A 23929-nucleotide genomic window follows, 5' to 3' on the forward strand; every position below is an offset into this window, starting at 1 on the left:
GACCCAACGGAGCTGGAGATGAGGGGTTTGCAACGTGGGAGGGGCTCAGGACCGGGGTAGAAGGTTGGGATGCAGGGGTGAGGGCTGCAGGGTGGGGCTGGGGATGAGGGGTTTGGGGTGTAGAAGGGGGCTTCAGTTTTGGGGGAGGCTCAAGGCTAGGGCAGGGGGTTGGAGAGCAGGAGGGGGTCTGGGCTCGGGGTGCAGGCTCTGGGGTGGGGTTAGGGATGAGGGCTTTGGGGTGCAGGAAGGGGCTCTGTGCTTGGGGGGGGCTCAGGGCTGGGGCAGGGGATTGGGGGCGTGAGGTTGGGCCGCAGGCTTACCTCGGATGGCTCCCGGTCAGCGGGGGGCTGTGGGGGAGCCTAAGGCAGGGTTCCTATTTCTGATGCAAAGAGAAATTATAAAAGTCGGGGGGACACTAAGTTTGTGTACAACATTGGTAACTGTAGGACTAACATGAGTGATAGCCCTCAAATCGAAGGCCATTTGACAGGCATGAGTGCTCCCATACAGCTGAGGCCAGAGCTTTAAAGCTGCCCTCCTAAAGTGGTGACTATGGTTGCTCAACCTCCTGAAGAGTGAATCCCCTCATGAGCAGAGCCACTTCGGTGGGTGTTATGTTGTGTAGCCACAGCTTTTGCCCTGGGGAATTAATCTGTCCCTGTATCGATATATTTTGCATGCCTTATGTTTTAATATTCCTTTTTATTAAGGGGATATGACACTCATGGATGGTACAGTAATTGGTTTCCATAACAGTTTGATTAGTACATAATAAGAATTGCATAAAATGAATATCTTGTAATTACGTGGAAGCAAAATACCATCTGTGTTCTTCCTCTCTTTATCTTCAGTTTATTTTTAGACACCTCTTGCTAGATGATTCAGTAAGGCTTGTGTGTAGTTGCCCAGATTGCATATTATATGATGGTCAAAGTGAATGAGGTAATATATTTTATTGGACCAATTTTTCTGTTGGTGAGAGAAGCTTTCAGGCTTACTCTCTCTAATATCCTGGAACTGACATGGCTACAACACTGCATCCAATATTGCATGATGGTCAGATGCTAAACAGAATTAGTAAGTCAAGGTGGGTGAGGTAATATCTTTTGTTGGACCAACTTGTGGTGTTGGTGAGAAACAAAGTTTCGAGCTTACATAAAGCTCTTCTTTAGGTCTTCTTCGACCAGCCTGTTTGAACACACTAATTTTTTCAAAGTAAATGCTTTGGACCCTCAAAACACTCAGTTAAGAGCATCAAGGGAGCGCCAAGAGGCAGGGGCTGGGACAGGCAGTAGCTTGTCTTGCGGCGGACCGCCAGCTTGATCCCAAGATCCAACTACGAGCTTTTTAACTGCAGCAACTTTAATATATGCTATTGGAGCTGGAATTACCGCAGCTGCTGGCACCAGACTTGCCCTCCAATGGATCCTTGTTAAAGGATTTAAAGTGTACTCATTCCAATTACAGGGCCTCGAAAGAGTCTTGTATTGTTATTTTTTCGACACTACCTCCCCGGGTCAGGAGTGGGTAATTTGTGCACCTGCTGCCTTGCTTGGATGTGGTATCCGTTTCTCAGGCTCCTTCTCTGGAATCAAACCCTGATTCCCCGTTACCCGTGGGCACCATGGTAGGAACAGGAAGTACCATCGAAAGTTGATAGGGCAGAGATTTGAATACATCATAGCGGCCACTAGGGTGTAAAATTGGCCCGAGGTTATCTAGAGTCACCAAAGTGGCCGGGTGAGCCTAGGTTGGTTTTGGTCTGATAAATGTATGCATCCCCGGAGGTAGCACTCATCAGCATGTATTAGCTCTAGAAATACCACAGTTATCCAAGTAAGGGTTGGAGCAACCAAAGGAACCATAACTGATTTAATGATCCATTCGCAGTTTCACTATATAGGCCATGTGTACTTAGACATGCATGGCTTAATCTTTGAGAAAAACGTACGCTACTGGAAATGATTTAGTAAGGGGACATGCTGGATAACTCTCTGCAAAGACAGACATAATCCATTGATGCTAATGCAATTTACATTCTTATAAGGGGAGGTAAATGTACATGGGAGTATAATCCTTTTATATATTATATAAAGCCCCTGAACAAAAACCCAGACCTTCCTCCATTTTGTCAAGTATTGTACTATCTTTGGGGTACAAAGTGGTTTGATGAATTTAAAAAATCTTCATTGCTACTTTTGTGTTATCTCCTGTTTTGTGGCTACTTTACTTGAGTTAACAGAATAATAATTATGCTGTTTTAACAATATGGTCACTGATTGAATTACACTTCCCTCATATAATAGAAAAATTATCTGTAATAATAATCAGCTTTTTGTTTCCCAAAATGAAGAGTGTGGAATTATCTTCCTGCACTCCGCAACTCTGGTGGCAGAGTAAAGTGGTACTGCACTGTAGATGGACATTGATCATTACTATAGTATACAAGAAGCTAATATTTATGCCAGCAATCTCTTTTTGAAAAGGTGCAGTTTTTCTATTTTTAGAAAAAATGTTACAATTTTTTCCACAATCACTCTAAAATATATGTACAGTCTATTTGACTTTATGCAGATTTCCTTCAAAAGGCCTTCATAATTGCTTTCAAATGTTAGTAGAATGGGTGCAGACAGCACCAGCAATGTAGAAATTTTAATACAGTACCTAATACATTAGATTAAAGGTGTCAATCTCAGATATGCATCTTAAAGTAAGTATTATGGGGTAATACTTAGTTGTGACACATAAGTGGAAATCCTTGAGATTCTTCTATCACAGACCAAGTCTAGCACCCCCTCTTGGCCACTCACCAGATTGCTGAATCCCCATGTGCTTGAAAATACCTTAGATCTCAGTGGGTTGCAGCATTATTTCCTCCTTTGGTCTTTCTGGATCATTTCCTGGGCATTGATCCTCGTTCTGTTACCCCTTCACAGAAATAGAGCCCCACAGGCCCCCAGGACCAGCACTGACCCCCAAGAAACTCCAGTACATTATATACACCTTCTCTCAGAACTCCATCCAAAGGTTTGAGCCTTCTTGTTTACCTCTCCAAGTGACCACATTACGTGTAACATAAACACAAAAATACTTTGCACAAAATTCTTGCACCTTATTGATCTTTACTTAATCACATAAGAAATGCACAGATCCATACACACATGTCCCTACATTAGTTTCCTCACCCTACAGAGCATTCTTTGTGCAAGGGTTAGGGTGTTCTAGGGTCATCCAGGGATCTTCCAGTGCATGGCTTGAGTTCTGAAACACATAACTTCTTTCCTCAGCTTGCCTTCTGTGACCTCTGTGTCCTATCCCTTCCTCTCTCCTGCCCTAACTTCCTATAGGGCCCTCCAAGAATCCTATCCCTGTAAGTCTTCTTGAAAACCCTGCTTTGTCATGTTTATTGTGTTGCTTGTGGAACTGGAATCCCTTAGGATGCAGTTACTATTTTGTTCTCTCAGGTAAGGCCTATTCAGGTGATGATAATTCTTGATGATTCGATATTGTCTCTGGTCTGGCAGAGAAGTATTTCCAGGCTTCTAAACCATTGTCGATACACATAAATGGGGCAGCATTCATAAGTGGTACAGACAGATCCTCCAAATCATCACATCTCCCATACTCTACGTTGTGTATTACATCAGATCTGCACCACCCATAGGAGACGGCATACTACATTACACCGTTGATTATACCTGCACCTGGTAGTGAACAGTGCCTTAAGCTTCACAAGAAAATAAACAGTAGGGCTAGCAGCTTTTCCAACTGTGCATTGTTTGAACAATTTTATACAATGGCATTTTGTTCATATATAAAAGTGCACCTTTTATTTGGATTATTAATTTCTTATTGTTTTCACTACCGGGATAAATTGACCTAAATTACATTATTCCAGCTACATGAATAATGTAGCTCAAGTGGACGTAACTTAGGTCGACTTACCCAGGTGTCTTCACTGCGCTGCGTTGATGGGAGATGCTCTCTCATTCATTTACCTTACTCTTCTCGGGGAGCTGGAGTGCTGGAGTTTACCAGAGAGTGCTCTGCCGTCAATTTAGTAGGTCTTCACTAGACCTGCGAAATTGACACCATCTGTATCAATTGCAGCAGCATCGATCTCCCTGGTCGTGAAGACAAACCCTCAGGGTTGGAGTAAATGAAAGCTAATTCAGTACCATATTTAAGACCTGTTCTCTTACCATGAGCGTACATGCTTAAGCACAGTAATTGTCTCATTGAAGTCAATGGGACTATTGATGTGAATATTAATTGTTTTTATCGTTAGGTTCATCTATACATGGAATAAAAATAGGATGCAGAATGTACGGTCCTGGAGCTCCTTTCAGCTACAGACCTGAGTACACAATATTACATAATATAGCCGTTACATCCATCAGTTACACAATAGCATCAGTTACAAACTATTTAGAATTAGCTGAAATTTTGCATTTTTATTTTTCTTTTGTAATAAGAGTGCACTGAAAGTAGGCTACAGATACAAGCATAATTGCCAATGTATGCATACCTCATTTTTATTATGTACTTATAATGGATTTTTTTCAGTATAAATGAACAGCTTGTTTTTCTCTCAGAAACCACTTCATGCATTCTGGACCTAGGAAAACAACAGACCATACCATATTAAATCTTGTATAATCTTGTATAAACATTGTACTGTTTTGTTTGCCACAGAAAACAAGCTTAATATTTACCCACACTGAGGATATGTGGGCCTTGCTGGGATGAGGTATTATGAACATTATCACTACAGACAATTGAAAGAAACAGTGTAGGAGTCACAATTACAGGTTCAAGAACCTATTTTTCTTCTTTCTCCCACACACACTCATCTGTTGTCATATTCTCTTTCAATGGTTTGCAAATTCCCAGTGTTTTTCAGAATGTCCTTCGGTTAACTAGATTCATAACAACAACACAACATCTTTTATCATCATCCACTCAAACCTTCTTCACGAAATGGTACTGCAGTATTATTTACAGCTTAGATACATAGATGGGATTTAAGAACTGAAATGCTGATAGCCTCATGAATCAATACATGAAAGAAGAGCTTAAATCAGAGGATAAAGCAGCTGTAGGTTTTTAATTACTGGGGGTGGGGGGGAGGCCGGGGTGTTGGCAGTCCACTGCTGCTGCTGCTATTGTTGCAATTATCATCTTCAGCTGTGCATATGACTCTGAAGTCCGAACCCTGATGCACAGAGTTGAGGGCATGGGAAGTCCGTATCTGTGATGCAGATCCATGGTGCCTTTCACGTGCAGCCTGGAGATGATTTCTCCAATCCCACTCAAGTCTGTTTTATGCTGATCTTGTCAGAGACAGTCATTGAATCCTGTTCTGAGCCATTTACTCAAGTTCTTTGAGACGGATGCAAACCCACTGAAGACTGCTCTTCAGGTTATCTTTGAAGCGCTTATATGGATAACCCTTCTTTCTTTTTGTAGTGTAGACATACCCTAAAAGGAGAGAGAGGCACATTGCTCTCAGTTCAAGTATACCAGCAGCAGTGCAGCCCTCCAATTGTAGGGAAAATCCTGCTCTGCACCACGTGGAAGCATGCTTAGTGTGATGCTGTTTTGGGGAATTTACCTGCTAAAATCTAAGAAGTCTCTACTCAGCATGTGTGAAGTGTTATTTGTCAAAGGCTTTTAACTTGTCCAGATTTGTGTAGATTGTCACACAGACAGCAAAAGACACATCTCTGACACAAAGGCCACCCCCTACCAAATCTTAAGTCCCTGCTCCAAAACAGGGCTGTTCAAACAAAAAGTCACCACCAGTTTTTCATGTGGACAAAACAGTGTATTTTTCCCTAGCCTTGTTCTTGGAAATGGCTGAACTGTTTTGAACATTTTTCAAAACAATTCAGCATGGAGCAGACACCAGGCATGGAAAATTTCAACAAAAACAATTAAAGTATGGGAAAGCATAAGCAACTGAAAATAGAGTCTTATAATGGAAAATGTCAGGCAACCTTAACAATAGGCAGTGTTGCCAGCTCTGCCTATAATCAAGAATAGTGGCAACATGCCTGAATTCTGCTGCTTCTGTTATCTAACTTCTGTATAAAAGTACTGAGTTAAAACAAAAAATATGGGCTAAATTATCTGATTGTGTAATTCTAATGAGGTAAATTGTCTTGCGGTAGCAGAGAATTTGTCCTTGTTACTTCCAGTCTGCAAATCTAATGTACTAAATTGAATTTGCTTGCAAGGCAAAGTGGGCCTGAAAGTTGTCAACAGATTAATGATAATTCAGTGAGCACTTTTTTTCAAAAAGGGAAGCCAGTGAAATCATACGCAGAACACCTGTAAAATAATAGGGGCATGAATATATGTGAGAAATCTGTATATGGTATAATCATATGCAAGGAAATAAATCATAAACTGTAGGTGTTCAAATTAGGATTAAACCAAGCAACGACTTTGTGTTTCAATCAATCTAATGTCTACAACTAGACATTAGATACATGCAACCAATAAATGTAACAGAATAAGTGCCAAATTCTGTAACCTTACTTGAGCTGAGTACTCAGCTGTTTACTCAGATGAGTAGTTTCATTGCTAATTTATATGAGCATGGATTGCAGAATCTAGCCTAAAATATTAAAAAGGCCCCAGAATCAACAAAATTATTTTAATCTTTTCCAGGAGCCATAGCCATCCAGTGACCATGCCTGAAATCAAATTGAAATGTGTCATATCAACTATGATTACAATTATGGAGCAACAGGAGAGTCTTTTAAATTATACTGCTCTCTGTCTCTCTCGTCTCTCTTTTTTATTGGAATAGGAAATTAGAGACAGGATAATTCAACAACTCATCTAGTAAAACAGTCAAGAGGAACAGCTGCTAATTTGATTGAAATGGGAATGAAGCCAGAGGCCTGGAGCAGTTATTCTGGCAATCTCTATACTCTTCTCCACAAACTGCAGAAGAAGCCATGAATGGAGTGGTGACAAACCTCAAACCATTTGCAACATGAGATACAGTAACCAGTTAAAAATGAAAAGGAGTACTTGTGGCACCTTAGAGACTAACAAATTTATTAGAGCATAAGCTTTCGTGAGCTACAGCTCACTTCATCGGATGCATTTGGTGGAAAAAACAGAGGAGAGATTTATATACACACACACAGAGAACATGAAGCAATGGGTTTATCATACACTCTGTAAGGAGAGTGATCACTTAAGATAAGCCATCACCAGCAGCAGGGGGGGGAAAGGAGGAAAACCTTTCATGGTGACAAGCAGGTAGGCTAATTCCAGCAGTTAACAAAAATATCAGAGGAACAGTGGGGGGTGGGGTGGGAGGGAGAAATACCATGGGGAAATAGTTTTACTTTGTGTAATGCTTCATCCATTCCCAGTCTCTATTCAAGCCTAAGTTAATTGTATCCAGTTTGCATGAAGCACGAAATTTAAATCAATATTATTTTACTTTTTATTTGAAAGCAACAGTGAGGTTGGATGATGCATATAGCTTAGTAATAATTATTACAGGGTTAGAATAAAGCAGATTAAAGTTATGTTGGCAAATGTTATAAATTAGAAAGTGAAAGTAATGGTTTTCTGTTCATTAGACCTTTAAAAATCTGAAAATAACTTCACAAGTCTATTGACAAAAATTGGGTTTTCAGTTAAACAAAAGTTTTTGCAAAAATATCTGTTTTCTGTGGAATTTTTTTATATTTTTCCATTGAAAAACCAAACGCGCAAAGGACCAAAGCATTTCAGCCAAAACCTGAAACATTTTGATTTGGATATGCTGCCACAGTGTTCCATGGGAGCTGATTGGCCTCATGTTCCCATTGGACCAAAACTCCCTGGCCAGACTACATCTCCCGTGATGTACTCTGGTCAGGGACTTCCATGATGCATCATGTCTCCTCTTCAAGAGGGGAGACCATGATGCATCCGGAGATGCAGTCTGACCAGTGAGCCCAGCCTACAGAGGAGAATGGGAGCATGAGACACCTGGGCTGTAATACCCATGAGGCACTATGGCAGCATTTCTGAATTTAAATATTTAGGTTTTCAGCTAAAATTTTTCAGTATTAAAATTTTCACTGAAAAATCAAAATTTTCCATGGGGCAAGGGAGAAGGACCAATTTTCCAACCAGCTATAGTCATGATACATTGGGTTAGATTACACCTTGGCCTATGTGCTTATGTAGAGGCATAAAGCTGAGGAAGAAATAGCCTAACAGCTCTGGGCAGATTACCCAGGCTTGATTCCAAGTCTGCAGGGTTAATTGGGTGCTACTCACCGGCTACTTCTCCACCAGAGCAGGTCATCAGGGAATGAGTGGAATTTTTGGAAAAAGAAAAGGAGTACTTGTGGCACCTTAGAGACTAACAAATTTATTTGAGCATAAGCTTTCATGAGCTACAGCTCACTTCATCGCTCACGAAAGCTTATGCTCAAATAAATTTGTTAGTCTCTGCCACAAGTACTCCTTTTCTTTTTGCGGATACAGACTAACACGGCTGCTACTCTGAAACCTGGAATTTTGGGATTTACCTCCCAAAGCACTGGCCGGTGAGCGTGAGTTTGTGCTGGATAGGCCAGCAGCAAATTACAACTCCTATAGACAAGGAAGAGCAGGGAGAGAGCTGTGGCCCCTGGACCACATTTCCTTCCCTAGGATGCTCCTGGGGCAGCAAAGGAATGCATTGCCTCTTATTCTGGGCTGTGTTTGTGACACTATTTCAACCATTAACTTAAAATATTTAATGAGATTTCACATAACTTGATCCAAAAGTGAACGTGCATTCAGTTATTGGTAGAGATAATGGTATTCCAAATATTGGAATATTTTCTCCAATGGACAAGGTCAAACTTTAACTATATATATTATGGTTTACTTTTTACTTCGAAAACCCCAAGTAGAATTTGAGTTGGAACACAGGTTGTCTTTGAAAACCAGTAGCTTCCTCAGGGCAAATGCATTAGTACTTCATAAAGGGAAATACGTGAGAAATTGGGATGTCAGAAGTACCAGGTTAGAAAGAAGCTGGTTAGAAAAATAAAGCTTAATTAGTGTTAAAAATCTTTCAATCAAAGAAAAGTTATATATTATAGGTTTAAAAAATCATATCTTGCAAAGCTGTACATTTATTACAAAATTGTGAGTTATCTATAATAACTCCTTGATGTGAATGAGAATAAATATATTTTATTCTGGAGTATGGCATCATGATCTCTTTGACAAAAGAGCCAGTGTGGATATTAATATCCTGAATAATTAAAAGATTATGACAGGTTTCAGAGTAGCAGCCGTGTTAGTCTGTATCCGCAAAAAGAAAAGGAGGACTTGTGGCAGAGACTAACAAATTTATTTGAGCATAAGCTTTCGTGAGCTACAGCTCGCTTCATCGGATGCATTCAGTGGAAAATACAGTGCGGAGATTTATGTACACAGAGAACATGAAACAAAGGGTGTTACCATACACACTGTAATGAGAGTGATCAGGTAAGATGAGCTATTACCAGCAGGAGAACGGGGGCGGGGGGGAAACCTTTTGTAGTGATAATCAAGGTGGGCCATTTCCAGCAGTTGACAAGAACGAAACAGCACGGGGGGGGAGGGGAGAAATAAACATGGGGAAATAATTTTACTTTGTGTAATAACCCATCCACTCCCAGTCTGTATTCAAGCCTAAGTTAATTGTATCCAGTTTGCAAATATTTCCAATTCAGCAGTCTCTTGTTGGAGTCTGTTTTTGAAGTTTTTTTGTTGAAGAGTAGCCACTTTTAGGTCTGTAATTGAGTGACCAAAGAGATTGAAGTGTTCTCCGACTGGTTTTTGAATGATATAATTCTTGATGTCTGATCTGTGTCCATTTATTCTTTTACATAGAGATCTGTGAGAGTGATGGTTCATCCTTCAGCATAAATTGTAGATCCTTAATGATGCGTTGGAGAGGTTTTAATTGGGGGCTGAAGGTGATGGCTAGTGGCGTTCTGTTATATTCTTTGTTGGGCCTGTCCTGTAGTAGGTAACTTCTGGGTACTCTTCTGGCTCTGTCAATCTGTTTCTTCACTTCAGCAGGTGGATATTGTTGTTGTAAGAACGCTTCATAGAGATCTCCCCACAGTATGCCAACATTTTTATGGCTGACTTAGAATGCTTCCTCAGCTCTTGTCCCCTAATACCCCTACTCTACTTGCGCTACATTGATGACATCTTCATCATCTGGACCCATGGAAAAGACGCCCTTGAGGAATTCCATCATGATTTCAACAATTTCCATCCTACCATCAACCTCAGCCTGGACCAGTCCACACAAAAGATCTACTTCTTGGACATTACAGTGCTAATAAGCAATGGTCACATAAACACCACCCTATACTGGAAACCTACTGACCACTATGCCTACCTACATGCCTCCAGCTTTCATCCAGACCACACCACACGATCCATTGTCTACAGCCAACCTCTACGATGCAACTGCATTTGCTCCAACCCCTCAGATAGAGACAAACACCTACAAGATCTCTATCAAGCATTCTTACAACTACAATACCACCTGCTGAAGTGAAGAAACAGATTGACAGAAGAGTACCCAGAAGTTACCTACTACAGGACAGGCCCAACAAAGAAAATAACAGAACGCCACTAGCCATCACCTTTAGGCCCCAACTAAAACCTCTCCAACGCATCATCAAGGATCTACAACCTATCCTGAAGGACGACCCATCACTCTCACAGATCTTGGGAGACAGGCCAGTCCTTGCTTACAGACAGCCCCCCCAACCTGAAACAAATACTCACCAGCAACCACACACCACACAACAAAAAAATAACACAGGAGCCTATCCTTTCAACAAAGCCCGTTGCCAACTGTGTCCACATATCTATTCAGGGGACACCATCAGAGGGCCTAATCACATCAGCCGCCCCATCAGACGCTCGTTCACCTGCACATCTACCAATGTGATATATGCCATCATGTGCCAGCAATGCCCCTCTGCCATGTACATTGGTCAAACTGGACAGTGTCTACATAAAAGAATAAATGGACACACATCAGACATCAAGAATTATAACATTGAAAAACCAGTCGGAGAACACTTCAATCTCTCCGGTCACTCGATTACAGACCTGAGGGTGGCTATCCTTCAACAAAAAAACTTCAAAAACAGACTCCAACGAAAGACTGCTGAATTGGAATTAATTTGCAAACTGGATACAATTAACTTAGGCTTGAATAAAGACTGGGAGTGGATGGGTCATTACACAAAGTAAAACTGTTTCCCCATGTTTATTCCCACCCCACACACACACCCTCGCTGTTCCTCAGACGTTCTTGTCAACTGCTGGAAATGGCCCACCTTGATTATCACCACAAAAGGTTCCCCCGCCCCACCCCCTGCTCTCCTGCTGGTATTAGCTCACCTTACCTGATCACTCTGTATGGTAACACCCATTGTTTCATGTTCTCTGTGTATATAAAATCTCCCCTCTGTATTTTCCACTGAATGCATCCGAAGAAGTGAGCTGTAGCTCATGAAAGCTTATGCTCAAATAAATTTGTTAGTTTCTAAGCTGCCACAAGTACTCCTTTTCTTTTTAAAAGATTATGGAGATTCAAAAGAAGATTTTTTTTAAAGTAAGATTCAAAACAAGATTAGATCTGGAAAGTCACTGATTAAAAGACTAGAAACTGACAGTATACAAAAAACAGCTAAATCAATTCATTGTGACAGTTAACTCCTTTTATGGATTCAGATCAATTTCTAAGCTCATGAATGCAGGCATATAGGCATGTGTACACATGAGTGTAGATAGTGAATGTAGATTAAGGACCTAGTATAGAATAGAACGTACCCTTTAAAATTGGCATGTTTGGCAAATTATAGGATACGTTGCGAAAATGAAGTGAACATGTATCTTTGAGAATTTAATATATTAGAGGTCATTTCCAGCCTTATGAAAATCTACATCTTTCTTTATAGAATGAATTCAAGTAAAATTTACAATTACTTCTATTATATGTTCAAAGGCCCCAGTTAGAATCAGTGCCCCTTTAAATTCCTTGGGCTTTCTGCTGAGACTGCCAACACGAGTGTCAATTGTGGAAGTTTAGTGATGTGGGCATTTTCTACTAAATGCACTGAGTCCATAAACTCACTTCACAGAGGCACCAAAAACTGCTCATTCAGTAAAATATTAGTGACAACTTACTTGAGCTGGCATAGAACTGATGAGGCAATGATTATATTGTTGTACTACGTACACTATCTAGTTCCTTTGTAAATCTGAGGGAAAGTATTGCTCTGGGATTAGTAGTATTTCCAAATTAAAAACCGTCATGGTCAGTGTTTAATTCATATTGTACACAGGACTTCATGTGGGTCTACATTTATTTTTTGTAAAGTGCTTCAACTTGGCTTCTGAACATCAAATGTGATACCTAGTTATTTCTTCCTGGACATACATCAACCATTTTATGAATTTGGAATTGCATTAGCTGAAGTAGGTCCTTATTTGTTCTTATAGCGATTGTCTGGCACCATGTTCACAATGATTTCCTTATTGGCTGCATATGTGTGATGGCTCACTCAGTTTGGTTATTGCTTATAAAATTGGCTGTAGTTATTTTTACTATATTGGCTTTGTCAAGGTTCCTTCCCCACTCTGAACTCTAGGGTACAGATGTGGGGACCTGCATGAAAACCTCCTTAGCTTACTTTTACCAGCCTAGGTTAAAACTTCCCCAAGGTACTAACTATTTTACCCTTTGTCCTTGGACTTCCACTGCCACCACCAAACGTTTGACTGGGTTTACTGGGAAAACGTTGTTTGAGTACGTCTTTCCCCCCCAAAATCCTCACCAAAACCTTGCACCCCCCTGCCTGGGGAAGGCTTGATAAAAATCCTCAACAATTTGCATAAGTGATCACAGACCCAAACCCTTGGATCTTAAGAACAATGAAAAAAGCATTCAATTCCTTACAAGAAGAATTTTAATATAAGAAAAGGTAAAAAGAGTCACCTCTGTAAAATCAGGATGGTAAATACCTTACAGGGTAATTAGATTCAAAACATAGAGAATCCCTCTAGGCAAAACCTTAAGTTACAAGAAAGACGCAAAGACAAGAATATTCATTCTATTCAGCACAGTCTAATTTTTCAGCCATTTAAAGAAATCATAATCTAACACATATCTAGCTAGATTACTTACTAAATTCTAAGACTCCCTTCCTGTTCTGTCCCCGGCAAAAGCATCTCACAGACAGACCCTTTGTTTCTCCCTCCCTCCAGCTTTGAAAGTATCTTGTCTCCTCATTGGTCATTGTGGTCAGGTGCCAGCGAGGTTATCCTAGCTTCTTAACCCTTTACAGGTGAAAGGGTTTTTCCTCTGGCCAGGAGGGATTTTCAAGGTGTTTACCCTTCCCTTTATATTTATGACAGGCTTATGATATGCCTGTTTCAAATAGTAGTTTGCAAGCAAATTATGCACTTTTCTAAATCTGCTTACATTGGTCTGATCATGCCATTCTTTTTGAGATCCACCATAAAGAAAGATGACAGGCAGCTCTTTAAGGCATGCTTTTCAGACAAAGAGCAACTCTCAGAGGATCAGTGGATTGAAGCTGCCTGCAGTCCCTCTAATCACAAAGCCACAAAACTGAGACACCTGAAAGTTAAATCTGAAAATGTAGGACCTTATGCTCTTCTTGAGTGTCTGATACTCTTTTGGCTTGATTAGGTCTTGGTAAAGAGAAAAGGTATCTAGGAAGAGTGTGATCCAAAACCCATTGAAGCCAATGGAAGTCTTTCTATTGACTTCAATGGGCTTTTGATACAACCCTAAGTGACTTGAAACCTGAGACTTTTCAAATCCACAGTTTACATTTTAATACTTTATTGATTACATCAGATACAGTCCTTCCCAGGAGTACTCAAACAGCCCAAGAAAACTGCTCTAAAATGTTCAATAAACTTAATGTTAATTATTATGGACATTTGTTTTTTGTTTTGTTGCTTTTAAAACCTGTTAAAGGAACAAAACTGCCAACTAAAACTCCACTCTTTTCCATGTCTAATGCTTTTTTATATTTATTTTCCTCCTGTGTGTATGTAACTAATCAATTAAGGACATGCATCACTAGACTCCATAGTGTGACTTGTGTTCTTGGGGTCTTATAGTAAATTCTCTGAATTTGCAGTGATTCATATAATACACCTCATGTTAAAAGTGAATTAAACTGCAGAGTCTGACCTGATATTAATGACAAAATGGCATTTAGGGCAACAGAAAATTGATGTTTTTAATCAAAAAGCTCTAAATCTGAGGGGAAAATGTCTAACTCTTCTTTGAGTGACTGTTCATATCGATTCCAATTAGGTGTATGTGTGCCATGGGCACAGTCGTCGGAAAGTTTTTCCCCTAGCAGCACTTGTCAGGTCGGTTGTGGAGCCCGCTGGAGTGGCACCTTCATGGTGCTCAATATATGACCCTGCCAACCCGGTGCCTCCTCAGTTCCTTCTTACCACCAATGACGGTTGTTGGGACTGCAGTGACTTGCTTAGAAAACTCTCCTCGTTTTCCAAGCTTTCAGTTTAGTTTAGTTCACAGTCATTCCTAGCCTCATTAAGTTTAGTTTTAGTGTTTTCGGTTGTTACAGCAAATAGCTGTTGGGAGTGGGGGGGTTTCCCATTCACCCTGATCGCATTCCCCACTGGGACTCGGGGTAAGCCTGAGACCCAAGGGTTCAAACCCTGCAAGTCATGCAATGAGCCCATGCCAATGGGCAACCCCCACGATACTTTCTTAAGAGCATAAGTGCAGGCTTTGTAAAGGGTTTTGCCCCAGAACAAAAAAGGAGCAAGACTTTCACCTCAAGGAGCTCCTTAGACTGCAACCTACATCGGCATGGCAAGACCCGGCACCAAACTCATCAGTGAGCAGCGCCCCAGCGGCAGAGGTAGAAGCGGCATCGCGGAAGGACTCTGGGAGAGACTTGCAGCACCACCGCTCCCCAACACCAAAACCGACACGATCGACCCAGCACTAGTCCCATTCCCCGATGCAGAAGCGGCACCAGAAGCAGGGGAGGAGTGGATTTCTGACTCAGAGACCCACCCCTTTGGAGCCGGCTAATGGGGTGTGTCCCAGAGAGGAGCACCCAGGGCCAAAGACTTTGGAGCTGGCACTGTCGACTTTGGGCCCCGCAAGAGGGACTGTCAAGTCCGGTGCCGTTGGAATCCCTGAGCCAGGTCATTGAGAAGGTGGAATTGCCATTGACCCTAGACACCATTGAGGCTGTGAGGGACCTCATCACCATGACGGCATCGCAGTCCCTGGTCCTTTGAGTCAAGTCTCCTGTACCACACTGGTATCGCACTGTCTCGAGGCAAACTGGCAATGCTTCGTCCCTCAGCACTGCTCGGAATCCCAGCACCGCTTGGAGTCTCAGCGCCATTCGCAATCACGGCACCAGTTGGAGTCGCAGCACTGGTCAGACTCGTGGCACCGTTCCAGGTGGTGCCAGCGCTCCTGATTGCAACACCAATCCTCACCCTGATCCTGTCATGCAGCAGCTCCCACAGCCAGCACCAGTCATCCTGGCACCGGTCAGCATCCCCGCACAGACCCCAATCTCGGTACTGCTCCAGATGGCCGCACCACTCCAGATTGTAGCACTGTGCCCCAGACTCGTGGCACCGCTCCCCAGTCCAGCTCTGCTCAGCACCGCCCTGGCCATTGCGGTCCTGGGCCCCATCTTCAGACTCAGAGACAGGGTCTAGATACTCAGAGTGGGGCCAGCACTGGTCAGGCCATGAAAGGCCTGAAGTGGGTGCAGGGCCATGGCCTGCGCAGTGGCAGAGACCAGCACAGTGGCCATTTTGGACCCCGTGGGCGTACCACCAAGTCCAGGGCGTCCAATCCAAAGGTTTCTGTTCAGCTGCCTCTGTACCACAGGTGCCGGAGGCATCAGCCAGTCGCCCCACCCCTAGGAGTGCCGAGGAGGTACCCAGTTGCACTACCTCCCCTGGAACCAACCTCAGTTCCTGAGCCTGATCCAGGTGTGATTGGCCCCGACAGAAAGGTGGGACAGGAAGTCCCTGGAGGACCCTGTTCTCTCATTAGCCTCCTCCTCATCCTCCCTGGATGAGGTGGTTGCAGGCACCTCTGTCTCTGGACTGCCTCCCATGGACAGCCATGCCCACCAGGACCTCCTTTGCGGGGCGGCGTGAAATGTGGGCCTGCAGACTGAAGAGGTGGTGGAGTCGGAGGGCCCGATGGTTGACATCCTGGCCCCAGAAGGCCCATCGAGGGTGGCTCTACCTCTCATCAAGACTATACAGGCCAATCCTAAGATCATTTGGCAAACCCCAGCCTTCATCCCCCACACCGTGAAGGGTGTGGAGAGGAAGTATTTCGTCCCACCTAAGGGATACGAATACCTCTTCGCGCACCCGCAGCCTTGCTCATTGGTGATGGCTGCAGTAAATGGAAAGGAGAGGCAGGGACAACAAGCCCCAGCACCTAAGTCCAAGGACGCCAAAGCACCTAGATTTATTTGGGCGCAAAGTGTATTCCACTGGGGGACTGCAACTCAGGATTGCCAATCAGCAGGCAATTCTGGGTAGACACAGCTTCAACTCCTAGATCTTGATGCTCAAGTTTAAGGAGCTGGTGCCAACGGAGTCCAGGGAGGAGTTTGGAGCAATAGTGGAGGAGGGCAAGGCGGTAGCACAGACCTCTTTACAAGTCTCATTGGATGCTGCGGACTCAGGGGCGTGCACCTTGTCTCTGGTATCGCTATGACGCATAGCTCATGCCTGCAGGCCTCAGGACTCCCTCCCAAGGTTTAACAAACCATGCATAGCCTACTCCATTCACCTGGAAGCATCCTTTCTACCAGGAGTTCAGAACGGACTGGCGGACCACCTCAGCAAGTCCTTTCACAATCATGAGGGGTCCATCTGGCTGGATGTCATACACTTCATCTTCCAAAGGTGGGGGTTTCCCCAGGTCGACTTGTTTGCCACTCGACGCAACAGGAAGTGCCCAGTGTTCTGCTCCTTCCAGAAACACAGCCCAGGCTCAATCACGGATGCATTCCTGTTACCCTAGGGAGGCTACCTGTTGTACCTTTTCCCTGCCTTTCCCCTGTTCCCTCTCATGCACAAGGTCCTACTCAAGGTCCACAGAGAAGGGTCAGAGATAATTCTGGTGGCACCAGCATGGCCTCAACAACATTGGTACACCACACTCTTGGAACTGTCAGTGGACACTCTGATCATGTTTCCTCTCCTCTCCGACCTGATCACTCATGACTGTGGTCATCTTCATCACCTGACCTGCGGTCCCTCCACCTCACGGCTTGGAAGCTTCATGGCTGAACTCCATGGAGCTTCTGTGCTCAGAACAGGTAAGAGGGGTCCTAGTTGGCAGCAGCACATATCTGGCAAAGTGGAAAAGATTTACCTGTTGGTGTGACCAGTGTCATACACCCCCTCTTCAGACACCTATATCTCTCATATTAGAGTACCTTCTGCACCTGAAACAGCAAAACCTGGCAACATCCTCCATAAATGTACACTTTGCTGCTATCTCAGTTTTCCACCCGGGAGCGTCTGGACGCTCCGTCTTCGCCTACCCTATGGTTGGTTGGTTCCTCAAGGGTCTGAAATGGCTACATCCCCAGCTCAGACGGTCTGTCTCTGCATGGGACCTTAACCTGGTCCTCTCCAGGCTAATGGGGCCCCCATTTGAACCGCTGGCAACTTGCTCTCCTCTCTATCTGTTGTGGAAGGTAGACTTTCTGGTCGCCATTACATCAGCAAGGAGGGTGTCTGAGTTAAAGGCCCTCACCTCAGACCCACCTTATACGGTTTTCCACAGGGATAAGGTGCAACTCAAACCTCACCCCGGCCTTTCTTCCTAAGGTTGTGTCACACTTACACACTAGTCAGGATATTTTCCTCCCTGTTTTTTATCCTAAGCCTCATACCAGTAGCCGTGAGCAGAGGCTGCACTCTCTGGAAGTTTGGCAGGCACTAGCCTTCTGCATTGAGCACACTAAGCCATTCAGGCAGTCGAACCAGCTGTTTGTGGTGGTGGCAGACCTGATGAAAGGACTCCTGGTCTCATCTCAAAGAATATTTTCCAGGATCATGTCATGCATCCACATGTGCTACGAGCTGGCCAAAACACCTGCCCTGGCTCTTACGGCACACTCCACAAGGGCTCAGGCCTCATCGGCGGCATTCCTGGCCTAGGTCCCGATACAAGAAATCTAGGGCAGCAACTTGGTCTTTGGTACATACATTCACCTCTCATTATGCCATCATCCAGCATGCCAGAGATGATGCAGCTTTTGGCAGAATGGTGCTCCAATCAGCGATGCCATACTTCGACCCCACCGCCAAGGTGGGGCTTGGGAGTCATCTAATTGGAATCAATTTGAGCAATCACTCGAAGAAAAAACGGTTACTCACCTTCTTGTAACTCTTGTTCTTCGAGATGTGTTGCTCATATCCATTCCAAACCCACCCGCCTTCCCCTCTGTTGGAGTAACAAGAAGGCAAGAAGGAACTGAGGAGGTGCTGGGTTGGCAGGGTCATATATTGAGCGCCATGAAGGCGCCACTCCAGGGGGCTCCACAGCCCAACCTGAGGGGTGCTGCTAGGGGAAAAACTTTCCCACAACTGTGCACGCGGCGCGCACACACCTAATTGGAATGGATATGAGCAACACATCTAGAAGAACAACAGTTACAAGAATGTGAGTAACCATTTTTCCCCCTTTGTTTAATTAAATACTCTTATGGAATACCTTTGACTGAACTAATGCCTTTTAATTAGTGGTTTTTCAAAGTGGCTTAGTTAGTAGCAGATATTTTTAAGACTAAGCACTTATTTTATATTCATACAGCAAAGTTTTGAAATGAAATAGAGACTGTGATTTTAAGTATTCAGACCAGGAAAAATAATAATTCCATGGCATTTCTGTATCAAACAGCATGCATAGGTAATAACAAATTTTTGTACTTTGTTCCTTTCCTTTCTCAGGCATAAATGCTGACAATTTTTAGCATTAACATAAAATGATGTTTCTTATACAGCATTTACTTTTTAAAATGATTGCATCTGGGTGTGTAGCTAATAAATTGGTATTCTACTGTCTCCCTACAGTTTTGATAAGGTAAGAATATATCTCTGTATTTTCTTCAGAGGTTTACAACTCACCCATAAATACAGGCTCTAGGCTGAAGTCAGTACACAAGATCTCTGCCAAATCAAGGGTTTTGGAAGTTTTAAAAAATGCTGTCTGTTTTTCAGTTGGAAGGGCCCAATTCTGCTGAAAATAGCCACAATGTAGAAGCCCTAGAAGGCTCTCAGATCCAGACTCCTGACAAGATTATCCTTTTCAAAGGAATACTAAAGAAGCCCATAAAATATAAACCAGCTCTGTAGTCACAAGTTGAACTCTCACTTGGGAGTTTAAAAATGAATACATATGAGTTCCCAATGTCCTGTGCTGCTCTACTCTTTATCCGCAGGACTGTCAAACCTCTCTGTCTTTAGCTGTGAGGCAAGAGAGAATTAATTCTGTGGGAGGCTGGAGTAATTCACCTGGGCAGTCAGGATAACAGACTCAGAGTAATTCAGTCCTTTCATCAGCTGTTTTTCCTTAATTACCTAGGGACTGCTGCGAAGCAGGGTCCTACCGCTAGCCTTTCTGCTTCAGAAAGCCCCTATACTCCATGTTTATAATAATAGTTAGCAATTATATAGTGTTTATAGTTATATAAAACACTGTATAGTCATTAACTAATACTCACAATAACCCTGTGAGGTAAGTCGTATAATCCCCATTTTTCATACGGAAAAACTGTGAAAGAAAGGACAAAGGGCTTTTTTCAAGGCCACACAGCAAGTAGTAGAAGAGCCAGGATTAGAAAGGAGGACCTCCTGATTCCCAATCCCATGCTCATTCTTCCAGATGACACTGCCTTCTGGGAAAGTTTGTAGAAGGTCTCCACAGATGGAAATTGGGTTTGACATAATGAGACAAAGGAGATATGCTGGGATAACACAGAAGGGGATATTGTAAAATGCCTAATTTGTTTTTTGGTGGGTGTTAAAGATGAGCATTTCCCGTTCATATTCAGATACAAACTCAAAAATTAATAGCCTAAGAAATACACGGAGCTTTCCTGAGCCAGTAGTCATGGAGATTACATTTATTGGGTTGTTCTTAGAAATGCAGAAGAAATAAAAGTTTACTTGTCTTGGGTGCATTTTTATCCTTTGAGGCTATTAGAAGCAAAACTTTTCTCTTACTGCAAGGAAATGCAACAGTAATCACACCAAGGAAATCAAGAGATAAGCAAGTTACCAAGACTATGATAATAAGAACTGAATACTTTAATTATTAATTATAATATGTTTTATGAAAAATCATTTATTAATTACTATTATCTAAGCAGACAACCACTGAAGAAAACAACAGTATTTATTTTGAATAAATCCCAGTAGGAAATTGTTTAGCTTGTTTGCCTCTGTTGAAATGATTGATTTGCTATTCACATACAATAATGAAAAGAGTGAAATATTTGAGTTTGTTGGTCTTTGACTAAAACAAATCCTATGACCATATTACCATATTGTGAAAAACACATATGGTGGATTATACAAACTTCCAAAAAAATCAAGCGGCCAATATTTAAAATCCCTTGGGCTTCACAGCTTAATAGGTTTCCTAACTCATATGATGAGTGAGCTTGATGAAAATAGGCAGGAGACGGAACAATTAAAATTCTAAGTAAAATGCTTTTTAATAGGTAATTAATTCCATTTTTACTTATATAGAACTGAAATTCCACTACTCTTTCTGCTAAGTTATCTGTAAAACTCTAATTTGTGTCACTTGTTTTTTGTAACATTGGTGAGCCCAAACTTGCATCCCTTGTGGACTCACAGCTCCCAATGAAATTGATGGCAGATTTGAATGCACGTGGCATGCTAGGCCCTTGGAGCAATTTACACTTCAGAATGCAGTTTTGGCTTTCATTTTGTAGTAGTTATTGTTGCTAGATGCCATTAAAAGGAGTTCAGGATCCTATCTCAAAGAATCCTTAATAATAGCAATAAAAAAGTCAATGCATTTTATTATATTGCAGAGTCCATTGAACATGAAATATTCTGCTTGACTTAGTGAAAAAAATTTAGTATTTGTAATTTTATTTTAATACCATCTCAAGATTAACTAACAGCGCTTCAGGTCATTAAACCAATACTGTCACAAAAGTAATCATGATCAGAGTGCTTCTGATAGGGATACTATTAGAACAAATGGTTCTCATCTTTTAAAGGAAGACAAGTGCCGCCTTTCTAGAAATCATTTTTTAAGATGTCTACATTAATATCAAATATAAAAAAACTTTAATTGTTTTTGGGAGGTTAAATTGTACATTGCGGTTAAATTGATAGGTATTGGAATAGCAATTACACTTTACCTCCTGTGGCCAATGTCTTATATTAGAAGGTTGCTATTCAATAAATAAAGCTCTAAATTCTGTATACCTTTCCTGCCTGATGATGAAAATCCTTTTAGCTCCACGTTGAGAGAGAGATTAAATGGACTCCGTAATTGTTTGTATAACCCATACACCTCCTGGGTGTAGTGTTCTGTCTCATCTAGTGGCACCGAGACCACTGGGAGAGAGAGAAAGAGAGAGCATTAGCAAACAGCCAGCTGGCTTTTACCTCATGCGGTAGAGGCTCATTCACTGAGCTCCAGAAGTCTGGGGTTCGATCCCGCCCGACAATGACTGGGATCTGTCAGCATTACATTTGCATAGACTGTACTTTCATATCCTATTTATGGTGATTTTCTGCAATTTTCTGCACTTGCACAAATCTGGATGCACAATGATTGTTGAAACATTTTCAGATCTTACTGAGCTACATTTAGCAGATCAAATATCAAAGAGTAAGAAATTTTCTATTAATTTAAAACATGATAGGTAGGGCCCTACCAAATTCGCGGTCCATTTTGGTTAATTTCACGGTCATAGGATTTTAAAAATAGTAAATTTCATGATTTCAGCTACTTAAATCTGAAATTTCACATTGTTGTTATTGTAGGGGTCCTGACCCAAAAAGGAGTACTGGGAATCATAAGGTTATTATAGGCAGGGGTTGTGGTACTGCTACCCTTACTTCTGCTTCAGAGCTGGGCAGTTGGAGAGCGGTGGCTGCTGGCAGGGAGCCCAGCTCTGAAGGCAAAGCTACCGCCAGCAGCAGTGCAGAAGTAAGGATGGCCTGGTATGGTGTTGCCATCCTTACTTCTGTGCTGCTGCCTGCACAGCTTGATCCTCAGTCAGCAGCCGCCATTCTTCGGCTGCCCAACTCTGAAGGCATTAGTGCAGAAGTAAGGGTGGCAGTACCACGATCTCCTCTAAAATAACCTTGTGACCCCCTCCAATTCCCTTTTGGGTCAGGACCCCCAGTTTGAGAAATGCTGGTCTCCCCCGTGAAATATGTATAGCATAGAGTAAAAGCACACACAAGATTTCACGATCCATGACACGTTCTTCATGGTCCTGAATTTGGTAGGGCCCCAATAATAGGCCATATTCACGATAGACCATGTTAATTAAAAACCTGATAAGCCATGATGCAAGACATTCAGATTTGAGAACCCAAAGATTCTGGCACACTTACACTAAGTCAGAATTTGGTCCTATCATCTGTTTATAAAATGTTCTATTCTAGCACACTGTGCAGGTGGATTTAGTGTATTTTATTTGGAAGGAGGTACAAGTGCTGTACTATACAATGTTTTTTATTCCCGGTTATTGAACAAACTAAATTTTAGGGACTGACCGAGTGCTAACTGTAGCATAAACCTAAATGCAGTTCTGATATAAAACAGTGCATAATTTCTACAAGAGACATCCAGCCCAAATCAAAGGAATCTACAGTATCTGAGAACACCTTTGTGCACTATATACCCTTTAAAAATTTCTGCTTCGAAGTCCTCAGCTTCTCTTATCTTCTTCCAGAAACCTCTAACTAGAAACTGTTCTGTGTCTTTTGACCAGGAATGAATACATTTTATTTGGATGTAATTTTATTTCTCTAATACATTTTTAAGTTAACTTTTATTTTTATAAACTAAGGGAGTACAGAGGCGACTGCAACTAGAATCTCCCAAAACAAAGTGTTCCCTTCAAGCACACATTGATGTGAGAGTCTTGCATAAAGAAATCATTCACAGATGCATTGCTAAGCTAAAGTTCACTGAAATGACACTGTGCTACTGTAGCAGTTATATCCCACAGGCAAAACATTGTTTTCTTGGCAAAACGCTAAACAATTTCCCACTGATTCTGCTCTGTTGAAGATCAGTTCATAAGTGCTGTGTTTTTGAATAAGCAGAAAAGCTGGCATTTTGAGATGTTCCGCACCAGGTGGGATAATGTGCTTCCCTCAAACATCATTGAGTCTGGCACAGGTTACTTTCACTTAGACTTTTTCAAAATATTTTTGTTGATAATAAAACATGCTGTGATTATGAATTCTGTTTGTGAAAAGTTTGCACTGTATTGGGTTAAAATATAAGCTGGCCTCCATGTCTGTCTGTGTGACTAGTTACCATATGAGGAAGAGCACACATAAGAGAACACAGCATGAGAGAACTCTCCCATAGATGGGCGTTCATCCAGCCTGGTGACTGGATCAGAGAGAGATGCTGAGGATTGGGTGCTCCTTCCTCGAACCCCACGCTTTCTCTCTATTGGGTGTGTGGGCACAAGTTTTTGTGTGCCTGAACACTCAGATTTGCATGACCAGAACATGTAGTTAAACATCTAACTCCTTGGTTTACATTCACATGTGCTTGTATTTAAAAATCTTAGTGTGCAATTAACTT

General features: G+C 42.2%; 1 protein-coding gene and 2 long non-coding RNA genes across 3 annotated transcripts in view; 2 read left to right on the forward strand and 1 right to left on the reverse strand.

Annotated features, from left to right (window-relative positions):
- The window catches only part of LOC122459271, a 25247-nt gene extending 12567 nt beyond the window's left edge, over window positions 1–12680 (reverse strand). Inside the window, exons 1-2 of the long non-coding RNA XR_006279832.1 lie at window positions 12669–12680; window positions 1341–1982 (exon numbers count right to left, since the gene is read on the reverse strand). This is a non-coding gene — a long non-coding RNA (uncharacterized LOC122459271). The remainder of the gene's footprint in view (window positions 1–1340; window positions 1983–12668) is intronic.
- KCNQ5 (potassium voltage-gated channel subfamily Q member 5) overlaps window positions 1–23929 on the forward strand; it is a 513662-nt gene that overhangs the window by 149522 nt on the left and 340211 nt on the right. The gene's annotated exons all lie outside the window — the stretch shown is intronic.
- Window positions 1383–23674, forward strand: LOC122459272. Its single transcript, XR_006279833.1, has 3 exons — window positions 1383–1527; window positions 9889–9894; window positions 23662–23674. It is a non-coding gene; the product is annotated as an uncharacterized LOC122459272 (long non-coding RNA).

Source organism: Dermochelys coriacea, chromosome 3 (genome assembly GCF_009764565.3).
Source record: "Dermochelys coriacea isolate rDerCor1 chromosome 3, rDerCor1.pri.v4, whole genome shotgun sequence".
Lineage (NCBI taxonomy): Eukaryota > Metazoa > Chordata > Testudines > Dermochelyidae > Dermochelys > Dermochelys coriacea.